This window comes from Miscanthus floridulus, chromosome 19 (assembly GCF_019320115.1).
Source record: "Miscanthus floridulus cultivar M001 chromosome 19, ASM1932011v1, whole genome shotgun sequence".
In the NCBI taxonomy this organism is placed as follows: domain Eukaryota; kingdom Viridiplantae; phylum Streptophyta; class Magnoliopsida; order Poales; family Poaceae; genus Miscanthus; species Miscanthus floridulus.
In genome coordinates, this window is record NC_089598.1 from 26,187,990 (window position 1) to 26,201,090 (window position 13,101).

Below are 13,101 nucleotides of genomic sequence, written 5' to 3' on the forward strand. Positions count from 1 at the left end.
GCACTGTCGCACTTCCCAGAACAGCAAGATTTAGCTACTAACTAAATAGCTATATACATATAGGATATGGACACATATCTCAAGCACACTATGATTAGTAGCAATTAATCAATACAAACAATGATCATAATGCACTTGTTTCTTATGATAAATCATTTTGAAGCACAATATTTAAACCTTTCTAATTTATTTCTCCTATCCATGCTAGTTCATCAATCAAGGTGTGCTATAGTTCAAACCACGTTATAAGAATCAAGTATATTTAGCTCACTATGCAAAGCATAAAACCTTGACTCATCAAGAGGCTTAGTGAAGATATCGGCTAGTTGCTTTTCGGTGCTCACATGGCGAATTTTGATATCTCCTTTGGCTTCATGGTCATTCAAGAAATGATGTCGGATGTCTATGTACTTAGTTCTTGAGTGGCTTATGAGATTGTTGGCTAACTTTATGGCACTTTCATTATCACAAAAGAGTGGGATTTTAGTGAAATGACATCTGAAATCTTGAAGGGTTTGCCTCATCCAAAGTAGTTGAGCACAATATGCACCGACTGCAACATACTCGGCCTCGACGGTGGAAAGGGCTACACAATTTTGCTTTTTAGAACTTCAAGACACTAGGGACCATCCAAGCAATTGACATGTCCCTGAAGTGCCTTTTCGATCTCCTTTGCAACCGGCATAATCGAAATCTGAATACCCAAGTAGATCAAACTTAGAGCCCTTAGGATACCAGAAGCCAAGGTTAGGAGAGTGTACTAAATATCTCAAGATTCTCTTAACGGCCACTAAGTGGCACTTTTTTGGGGGTAGCTTGAAATCTAGCACACATGCACACACTAAGCATAATATCGGGTCTAGATGCGCACAAATAAAGTAGAGAGCCAATCATGGAGTGATATACCTTAGTATCCACGACTTTCCCTTCATCATTGAGATCTAGATGTCCATTGGTTGGCATGGGAGTTTTGATAGGCTTGGCATTCACCATGTCAAACTTCTTGAGTATATCATGGGTGTACTTCATTTGGCTAATGAAAGTTCAATCCTTCACTTGCTTGATTTGAAATCCAAGGAAGAACTTTAATTCACCCATCATTGACATCTCAAATCTCTTAGTTATTGTGGGGGATATACCCCTAGGTACCACAAGATGGTACATGGGCTGCACCATCCGAGGTGGCCCGGCCCGTAAGATCAAGGCGTACACATCAAGATTACAAGTTGTACTAGATATTGTAATAGTACCAAATTGGATACTTTACTTGTAACCTTGTCTCTTCGGAGTATATAAGGAGAGACAAGGGTCCCCTAGAGGATAGGACAATCTATATACATCCAACTACAATACACCAAAGACAGGATGTAGGGTATTACGTCGACCAGACGACCTGAACCTATCTAAATCGCTGTCTCTGTGCCTTGTGTCACCATCTGGTTCCTGATTACAAGCACCGTCTACCGATAATCTACCACCACAGGCACCCCCCTCGGTGGACTGCCGACCATATTTCATCGACAGTGGCAAGTCACAAACAAGTACCCTTGCCATATGGGTGGTTTCCCTTATCAGTGATGGAAGAATCATCATGGATCATCACGCACATCAAGCGGCACCGCAACATGATTCCGTCCCGACGGCGGACTCTGCGGCAGATAAGAATTAGAAGACGAGTTCACCTGGAGGCTAGCAACGAGGCCGCGGAGTCATGCAGATCACCACGTCAATGGTGCCCTGTCTCCACGAGACGGCGAGATCCGATTTAAAGCCCAAGTATCATAATCAGAGCACAAGTCAAACTACAACGCCGTCTCCATCTCCAACACGGCAGTCAAGGTTTCGTTGATCAAGACTTTCCTCTTATTACAAGCAAATAGGAAGCAAGCAGGGCCAAGGCATCTATGGATATATGCATGCATCGTATACGGGTATATGCATGTGAACGTCATGGCCATGCAAGCAAACAAGGAGCCACCGTGCTATGTTACAGAACCATGCAATCAAGGAAGCATATATGTGGTACAGGGCCATGCATCAATGGAGTGCGTATACATGTATATGTCACCGTTTCTTGCATAGCATCTGATATTTCGAACAAGCCAGCAAGCTAGATCATCATGCAAGCCAAGTCAATCAATCTGTACATGCCTCACGTACATACGAGAAGACATGCAAGCCAAACCAAGATACGACAGATCAACTTGCATATACATACATCACGTGTAGGCTTTACGTACTTGCATCTACACCGCCATGCAAGCTACCAAGACTTGCCTGTACACATGCATCCACGTATGGGGAAGGAAGGCTATGCGTGTTAATGAAGTAGATCGACGGCATGTCTTCGTACGTGGACCGACACCACCAATCTCCGACCACATCGACCATAGACCACGCCAACCACGTCTTGAGTGTCTCCGCTGAGCTCCGACTACATCGACCACTAGACCACATCGCAATGATGATCGCCACGAAGAATGGCGCTACGACAACCGTGACCATAGTCATGATGACAGGTCAAAAAGCTTGAGGACCGGACAACTTCATCGCCACCGACCAGATTTCTATCAAAGATAAGTACACTTCTAATATTTATATTTAACATAATTTTCATTACGACGTTTCTCCACAACGTCCTGGTCATGATTATTCTTCAAATAGCATTTGTCCATGTATACCATCTTAAATATAACATACAGTTATACTTAATGCAAATCCTCGACCAGTCACGTTGACGCTCGATGCCTCCAAAGATGGCCCTGTCTCCGGCTCCTCCCTACACATGCACGAGCGTCTGCCCTCTGCGTTATGGGTGGTCGGCAGTGGCTCCTTAGCGATGCTTTGTTCTTCCTACACGTGCATGGGCTCCATGCCCCGCGTTATGGTTAACGGGCTAACTAGGGCTGGAGACTTAGCTACATACTAACTGGTCGGACGGTTTATATTAAGTATAAACACAAACTTCATATTAACACTGATGTTTACAAAGCACCAACTGCTTTATCACATCATGCTCATTTGCAAATGACTGCTGATCGTATTTTCTTCACCGTCGATTTTTTCTCCATAATTTATTATTTTGTACATCATGTACTACCATTCTACATATTTATCTATAGGAATTTCAAGCTATGCTCGGGGACTTCGTCGCTCGCCTCTCGACCTACGCTCGGGGACTGCCTTGATCACTCTCCGACCACAACTCAGGGACTTCATCGCTCGCTCCTCGACCTGTGCTCGGGGACTGCCTCGATCACTCTCCGACCATGGCTCGGGGACTTCATCGCTTGCTCCTTGACCTATGCTCGGAGACTGCCTCGACTGCTCTCCGACCATGGCTCGGGGACTTCGTCGCTCGCTCCTCGACCTATGCTCGGGGACTACCTCGACCACTCTCCGACCACGGCTCAGGGACTTTGCGTCTCGACTACATGTGACTGGCAACTCGCATACAGTTGGGATATTTTTTTCTCACTTGGACCTTGCTACAAGGCTCATACCTCGCCTTCCAGCAAGCTCGGGGACTACATCGGTACGATGCACCTGCCGGTGCATCTCGTATCGCCTGTACGACGATTGGATTCTTAACTTAACTGGGAATTCTTTTTAGACCCTGGCACCATGTGCCTACATCACCTACTACCAGGCTCGGGGACTAAGTGGGCACACTTCACCTTGCGGTGAATGTGTTTGTTTTTCGACCCCTACGCCTCTAATGATCAAGGATGCTACGCTTCAAGATGCACTTACATTTCTTTTCAGAAATATAAGTGGGCACACTTCCCAGGATGGAAATCTTTTTCTTTCTTCTTAAGAGCACCATACATTCTTCAGACAACCTCCTTCTCCGGCGACAACGGTGGTTGGAGATGTCAAGAACTCAAGCCTCACTGTTCAAAGAAGGTTGAAACGGCGTGTCGCATCAGAATACATGGCGCTCGGGGACTAGCTATGGGGGATATACCCCGGGTACCACAAGATGGTACATGGGCCGCACCATCCGAGGTGGCCCGGCCCGTAAGATCAAGGCGTACACATCAAGATTATAAGTTGTACTAGATATTGTAATAGTACCAAATTGGATACTTTACTTGTAACCTTGTCTCTTCGGAGTATATAAGGAGAGACAAGGGTCCCCTAGAGGACAGGTTAATATGTATACATCTCAGTACAATACACCAAAGACACAGGACGTAGGGTATTACGTCGACCAGATGACCGGAACCTGTTTAAATCGCTGTCTCTGCGCCTTATGTCACCATCTGGTTCCTGATTACACGCACCGTCTACCGACAATCTACCCCCACGGGCACCCCCTCGGTGGACTGCCGACCATATTTCGTCGATAGTTATGATCCTACTAAATTCCTCACAAAAAGAATGATAGTACTACCAAATATTATGTCATCAACATATATTTGGCACACAAATATATCTTTGCCAACTTTATGAGTGAAAAGGGTAGGATCAACTTTGCCTATTTCAAAGCCTTGTTTAAGCAAGAATTCCTTAAAGCATTCATACCATGCTCTTGGTGCTTACTTAAGACCATAGAGCGCCGTTTGGAGTTTGTAGATATGGTTGGGAAACTTGTGATCTTCAAAGTCTAGTGGTTGCTCAATATAGATAAGTTCTTGAATAGGGCCATTGAGAAATGCACTCTTCACATCCATTTGATATAGCTTGAAGTTGTGATGAGCGGCATAGGCTAGAAGCATTCAAATTGCTTCAAGTCTTGCCATCGGTGCATATGTTTCTTCAAAGTCCAAGCCCTCTACTTGAGTGAAACCTTGAGCAACCAACCTTGCCTTGTTCCTTGTCACCACTCCATTCTTATCTTGCTTGTTGCAGAAGACCCACTTGGTGCCAATGACATTAGTATTAGGTTATTCCACCAAAGTCCACACTTGGTTTTTTTCAAAGTTATTGAACTCTTCTTGCATGGACATCATCCAATCCGGGTCTCCAAGTGCTTGTTCTACCTTAATAGGCTCCAAAGAGGAAACAAACGATTAATATTGGTAAAAGTTTGCTAAATGCGAATGAGTTGTTACCCCCTTTCGAAGACTCCCAAGGATGTTATCTACGGGGTGATCCCGTTGTATTGTTTGCCTGAGCCTTGGATGCTCAATGGCCTCTTGTTCATCTTCTGAATCTTTATCATCATCTTGCTCAAATATGGGTTGTAGGTTTTGTCCAAGAGCTAGAGTCAAATCAACTGCTGCTGACTGTGTAGGTGCGGCACTGCCGCCCTCAAGTGCAGCACTGCCGCGCTCTAGAGTTGCAGCAGGTGTTTGCTATAGTGTAGCATCAGGTACATTAGTGGAAATTGGTATAGTAGCAGCTTGAGGAACCTACACTTCAGTGGCTTTATCTTCTTGTGGTCTAATATCACCAATTGCTAATTGCTTGATTGCTTCACATGGTGGATCCTCCTTTCCTACAACACTTGAATCAACTTGCTCTACTTGAGAGCCATTAGATTCATCAAATGTCACGTCTACCGCAATCTCAACTCTTTCGGAGGTTTTGTTGAAGAGACAGTAGACATGCTCATTTGATCCATAACCAAGAAGAAAATCTTCATCAACTTTAGGTGCAAACTTAGAGATTTTGGGTTTCTTGTTAAGTATGAAATACTTGCACCCAAACACTCTAAAGTATGACACCTTAGGCTTGTTACATGTGGTAGAACCGCCCGAAATAGCCCGCTTCCAGAGGCGCTCGTCTTCCACCAGACACTAAGTGCCCCAAAAGTAAGCTACATCGGATGGTTCCATCGAGCACACCCTAAGGAAGAACTCGAATAATCCACATTTTTCTTCTAGGATCCAATAATGAGAACGAGTTTACAATACTTAGTCCATTTCATACAACAAGAGTTCTTACAAATACATTATTACAATACTAAGTTCAGAGTGCGAAATTTAAACAGCAGAATTACAATAAACATCTAATGATAGAATATAAGGATCCGTCTGTGCCCACCAGAAGAATCCTCCATACAACAGCTACTCTTCAAGCTACACCTGCAATAGGGGTAAATAAACCCTGAGTACGCAATGTACTCGCAAGACTTACCCAACTAGTAGGAATAACTTCCCGACTCCAAAGGATATGATAAGCTTTATGGTTTGCTGGATTTCCTTTTTTGCGGAAAGCAATACTAATAGTGAATCCTTATGTATGTTTCTTATTAGCAGTCATGATTAGTTCATTATCTAACCATTCTAGGTAAGCACCTGTTCTACCTTCAAGCAAGAGTTGAGCAAACAGATCTGTTTCACCATCTTTCATCTTTCAGTTCTTACTATGGTGCTAGACTATAGACAAGTCATACTAGATTACCTAGTGATTCATGAATCAATGTGCCTAGCTAGGTACTCCAAAACACATGCCCCGCTTGTACCCCAGGCACAAGTAGGACCAAACCATCACTCTCCTATCAATGGGTCTAGGTCCCCATCCAAACTTGGACTCAAAGCCCCCACACCTGAGTCCCGGACTCAGTGTGGTGCTTAGACCTCCACCATCTCTGCCTCCAATCCATCGATCCGGAAAGAGCCGGAACCCACGACAAGAGAGCAATGAGCTTTCCCTGCTCCCATAAACAAGTATGTGCTCAGGATAACAAGTCTGTGACTTGACTAGAACACAATGCAATGGCCGGTCCTTAACCGACACGGACAAGGAAAACAATGTAACCAAGCTATGCCCCGTTGGCCGTGGGACACAACCTCTTACACCCACCAATACCCATACTATATCCCTGCCCGATCTCCATTTCCTTTCACCATTTTATCATGAGAGTGATAATAATACGAGAGAATTATCTATTTGGCACTAAAACAAATCAGTCTTTCGTATGTAGCACTAAAAATTTTGAACTTTCTTATCTAGCATCGAGTTGAAATTTTCTTCTCTAAATAGCACTGTCGTCCATTTGGGGCAACATTTCATTAGTTGACTGTATTGACCGTGACACTTTTCTTTAAGAAGGACCAAAATACCCTTTTGCTTATCACGCAGCTCGTCTCCTCTCCGACCACGTGCGCGCATAGTCCTAAGCTCGCTAGTAGCAAGGCAACTGAGCTCCCAGTCCCAATCCAGCACACAGTCCCAGTCCAGCACATGCGCGCACAGTCCTAAGTGCACAGTCCTAAGCTCGCTAGCCAGCTGAGCTCCTAGTCCCAGTCTAGCACCACAGCAGGACATCAGGTCATCGGTCTCGTCTCGCCATGAGCAAGGAGAAGCACCACCGCGACTGGATCCTCCATCGCTACTGCGGCGCCATCGCTGCCTACATCCTCACGCTCGCCGTGGTTGGCTTCATCGTGCTCGTCATCTACCTAGCGCTGCACCCCTCCAAGCCATCCTTCTACCTCTAGGACGTGCAGCTCCGGTCCATCGACCTCAGCGACCCGGCGCTCTCCCTCGACCTCCAGGTACGCACAGTGTGTTAGCTAGCTAGTCTGATGCATGCATTTGGCCAACCCCGGCCGATTTCATGACGGTCAGAGGATGAACTAATGCACGGTACCTGCCGAGCTATCGGTCGGCACTACAATGATGACACATGTGATGATCGCGTCGCGGAACCCAAATGACCGTGTGGGCGTGTACTACAAGATGCTGGACGCATTCATGACATACCACGATGAGCCGGTGATGGTGCCGGCATGGACGAATCCAGCGGTGGGGCTAGGGCGGCTTTAGCCCCCCCTACCCATCCTGAGCACGTAGAGTTTCTCTAAGCCATCTCTTAAAATTTTATGCATACATGTATTAGGTAGGAGGGGCTAAGGTTAAGAGAAGATAAAAAAACCTCTATTCTTTTGTTCAGCCCCCCCTAATTTTTTTCCTGGCTTCATCACTGGGTGTCGGTGTTGATGCCGTCGATCTACCAGGGCCATAAGGATGTGTCGGTGTGGTCCCCCATGATGTCGGGCGATGCCATGCCCGTGGCGTAGTACATGGCAGACGCCATGAAGCAGGACATCGCGGCGGGCTACGTGCTGCCCCATGTCAAGGTGGAGGGCCACATCAAGTGGAAGGTCGGCAGCTGGGTCTTGGGCGGCTACCACCTCTTCGTCACCTGCCCCGCGCTGCAAAGAAGGGCATTCATGTCATTTTACCAGCTACTTGACGCCATTACTAGCCAAAATGAACGGCAGTGCTATCTAGGGAAGGAAATTTCAAATTGGTGCCAAATAAGAAAGTTCAAAATTTTTAGTGCCAAATACATAATTCTCCCTAATAATAATCACCTATTATGAGTAACGATAGGTTACTCACGCTACCGATAGCCTAAGCATAGCAGCTACTCGACCTATGCTAATAGGACCCATAGGTAGGTTATCTATGCATGTAGTTTTCATAAAATGCCTGTAACATAAATGCACATCACACACACACACACACATATATATATATATATATATATCCAGTAATTATTCAAAATAAGGGTTATGCATCGGGGCTTGCCTTGGGCAGGCGCGGTGTGAGCTCAGTCAGTTAGTGGTGGCTTCGGAACCTCCTCCTACACAAGGATCTCCTCCTCATACTCTTCAATCACCTCCTCAAACTCATGATCTCCAATGGTCATGATCTCTGCCAACTTGTTCTCTACATGCATGCGATGATGATGCAACACTTAGCATTTTGGCAACAACAACTCTTAAAATAAGAATACACGTAAACTACTAAGCTAGGACTAGTGACTAGGATACTAAGCTAACTATCATGTTCATCAAATAAAGTGTTGGGATCAACTAACAAACACCTAGCTTTACAAATGAAGAATATATCTTTATTTCTACTAATGATTTAATGTATATTTGAAACAAAGAGCATTTAACTACCCTTATGTTAAGTCTATTCTAAAGCTACAAAAATTACAGTGAGCACATAATAATACAATGAACCTAATGTAAAAATTTTACGGTTTTTGCTATCACCAATCTACCACAAAAATTCCTACAATTATTTAATGTAATCATATTAAGCACTCTCAAATGATTCAATAGCCACTGGTATCAAGAAATATATATATAAACTAAATACACTAATAGATAGAGCATAATTTTAGGAACCTAACAAAATTAGTTTCATAATTTTTGGACATCTATAGAATTTGCTATAATTTTCCAAAGATTAGCTCAAAACTAAATTAAAAAAACATTTGCTAATTCGCTGGAAAAAGGAAAACCAATCCTCGCGCGGCCCATCCGCATGGCCCACACGTGCGGCCCGTAGGCGCGGCCCATGCAAAGAAGGCCCACGCGCGAGGCGGCCCACGGCAGGAGAGTCCCGCGCGCGTCAGCATTTTTTGCAAAAGAGACCTTGCATTTCCCCCAATTCACAACCAAGGACCATCACTATTTTACTTACTCATAGACCCTCTCCCTTAGCCCCTCGGCCTTTCTCTAATTTACCCATGTGCACCCCGGTGGCTCAGTGCATGGTGGCGTAGCGAGCGGTGGCCTAGCACGGCTACCCCGGCCACCTAGGACCGCCACTGGCTCGACGGTCGGACTGGCCTCCATCCCCTGTTCAACTAGCTACACCTAGCGGCGGCGCAGGGCATTGGGATGAGCTGGAGCCGGCCATGGCAATACGCGGCCATCCGTGACGGTGGTGTGACCACCCCAATGAACTCAAGCATCAACAAACCCATCTAGCTAGCGAGTGAGCATTAACAGGCTACCGTGAGCCTAGCTGCGGTGACCATTGGTGAAGAGAGTGGTGGAGAGGAGCTGGCCACATGTAGCCGAGCCTTGTGGCGATGCACCGCTGTGGCATGGTCACGCCAGCGGTGGGGTGGAGCAGGTAGCATCTAAGTCGAGGCACACATGATCAAGAGGAAGGCAAGGTATACTTACTAGCGTGGGCAATTGGGTTCGGGTGGAGGGATGGGAGGTCTGCCCTCGGTCATTGCCGAGGCGTGGCCTTAACGGCGCACTGATGGGAAGATGCCAAATTGGAGCCTAGCCAGGCCATCATCAAGATGGTGAGGGGTCGGGCGATAAGGATACGTGAGGGCAGAGGTACGGATGAGCCGGATTGAATAGAGGTGATCTATCTCTGACGCACTCGTGGGTGCAAGGCGATGGTGGCGGTAGAGAGATGGGTTGCAGAGCGAGGATGGTGGAATGCGGCCAGGGCTCTACTGTGACACACCTTGGTGGGATGTGGTTGACGTAACCATAGTGACCCAGTCTAGCCACTAGCGAACGAGCACGCGCGTGTTCACGCTGGCCTAGCCCACGCGCCGTAGTGCCATCAATGATGTCATGATGGCGGGTGCAACCACATGCACGGAATCAAACAAGGCCAGGGCGCAGAGCATTGCGGCGTAGACATGAGCACGAGGGTGGTTATGGCAGCGGCGGTAGGAAAGTCATGATGCACGGTGGACTTGGCAGCATGGCAGCGCGTAGGGCGGCGGCCTCACACGGCAGTGCCCATGACTATTTCCACGGCACACGACCAGCCTAGCATGGCAACACGCGGGCGCACGAGGCACACTAATGCGGTGACGTTGACCACTAACGCGTGGTGACCGCATCCACATGGGGGAAGCAAACGGGAAACGTGTTGTGCATGGATTTTAAAGCTTCTACCGCGACCAAACCGTTACTCCTAAACATAAACGGTCTTCACTACACTCAAGATGGTATATGAGGCTACTTAATCAAGCTATAACACTACATCGCTCTTTAACCCAATTTCTCAAAATAGTTTTCTAAACATAGCAATGTCTAACTGTCAATAGACTTGGAAATCTTTCTAAGTTTTGAGTTGAACTCTATTTCAAATTGTATTTCTAAGCTATTGGAAATATTAGCTAGCAAGGTTATTTTTCAACAGCAAGTATTTCATCATCTTCTACAAAGTTCACACTCTAAACTTTATTTAAGCCCCATATATAAGTTCTATAGTAATTTTACTCAATAAAAATTGCTTTACATCCATACTTGATAATTGTACAAATCGTGGAGTAACTTTTTGTTTTGCATTCTAGTTGATCATTTTGACTTACAGAAATTGATCTACACACTTTATTACATGCATTAACACATAAACATGATGCTCATGACATGTTTTAGTAAATGATTTACAGTATAACACTGAGGGTGTTACAAATCTACCCCCCTTAAACAAAATCTTGTCCCAATATTTTATGTGCCTAGTGTGGGAAAAGAGATAAGAAATAAATTCTGATTTAAATAATTACCTTAGTGAACTAGAAAGAAGGTGGGGATAATGCTTCAAGATATAGCTTTCTTGCTCCCACGTTGCTTCGTCCTCCGAGTAATTTTGTTACTGAACTTTGTAAAACTTCACCACACTGTTTCTAGTCACTCTTTCTTTTTCGTCCTAGATCTTGATAGGATGCTCAATATAAGACAAGTCCGGCTAGAGAGGAAGTCCTTCAATTTCCATAGCTTCACCAAGGACCCACAAATATTTCTTTAACTAGGAAACATGGAAGACATTATGTACTGCTGACAAAATATCTGGAAGCTGGAGACGATAAGCAACAGGACCACATCGCTCCAAAACCTTATAAGGCCCAACATAGCGAGGAGCTAACTTCCCACGGACACCAAATCAATGCACACCTCTCATGGGAGACACTTTGAGATACACATGATCACCCACTTCAAATTGCAAGGGCCTTCTTCTCTTGTCCGCATAAGTTTTCTAACAACTTTGAGCTGCCTTCAAACGGCTCTGAATAATACTGGCTTGCTCTCGAGCTTCTTTGATAAAATCAGGCCCAAAATATCCATGATCACCTACTTCAACCTAGTTAAGTGGTGTCCTACATTTCTTTCCATATAGAGCTTCAAAGGGTGCATACGAATGCTTTCTTGATAGCTATTGTTGTAAGAAAACTTAGCTAAGTTCAAGCATTCATCCCACTTCTCAGGAAAGAAAATGGCACAAGCTCTCAACATATCCTCAAGTACCTGATTTACCCTTTCTGTCTAACCGTCAATTTGTGGATGATAAGCTGAACTTCTAAGGAGACTAGTACCAAGACATTGCTGAAGTTGCTCCCAGAAACAAGAGACAAAGACTGACCCTCTATCAAAGACGATAGTAAGAGGAACTCCATGCAGGGTCACAATCTAGTGAAAATACAACTTGGCATACTTCTTGGCTGAATATCTGGTATCCACCGGGAGAAAATGTGCGGACTTGGTAAGGCGATCCACAATGACCCAAATAGAGTTATAGCCCTTGGACGTGTAGGGTAAACCCACAATGAAATCCATGGAAATCTCCTCCCATTTTCAAATAGGGATAGGCAAGGGCTGTAAAAATCTTGGGGTATGCATATGGTCTGCTTTAACTCTTCCACAAGTGTCGCCCTCCACGACGTACTTGGTGATATCCTGCTTCATATTTGACCACCAATACAAGTGGCGCAAATCATGGTACATCTTGTTACTTCCTGGATGGATGGACAACTTGGAATGATGAGCTTCCTCCAAAATCTTTCTTCTAAGTTCCTCACTTGAGGGAACAACCAATCTGTTCTTGAACCTCATTACACCTTGATTATCAATACTAAAATGAGGTCCACGCCTTTCGGCAAATAACTTCTTGATGTGTGGGATTTCCGGAGCATCATACCTTTGCTCTATAATAATTTGCTTGAGTAAATCCGAGACTAGAGCAATATGGGCTAGCACCTCAGCATGGTTGAGAGACAAGGGTGCTTCTTCAACTTGATGCGACTTCCGGCTGAAAGCATCAGCTACCACATTAGCTTTTTCCAGGATGGTAATAAACCTTCAAATTATAATCCTTGATTAGGTCCAACCATCTCTGTTGCCTCATGTTCAGCTCGGACTGAGTGAAAATATATTTGAGGCTCTTGTGATCCATAAAAATGTGTACTTTATTTCCCAACAAATAATGCCTCCAAATTTTCAGAGCGTGCACCACAGCAGCCAACTCTAAATCATGGGTGGGATAATTCACCTTGTGCTTTTTCAGCTGACGTGAAGTATAAGCTATCACATGTCCATCTTGTATAAGCTGCATCCCAGTCCAATCCTTGAGGCATCACAATACACATCAACT

General features: G+C 45.1%; 1 pseudogene; it reads left to right on the plus strand.

Annotated features, from left to right (window-relative positions):
• The first annotated feature begins 7,241 nt into the window (after positions 1–7,241).
• The window catches only part of LOC136525758 (NDR1/HIN1-like protein 12), a 38,533-nt pseudogene continuing 32,673 nt past the window's right edge, over positions 7,242–13,101 (plus strand).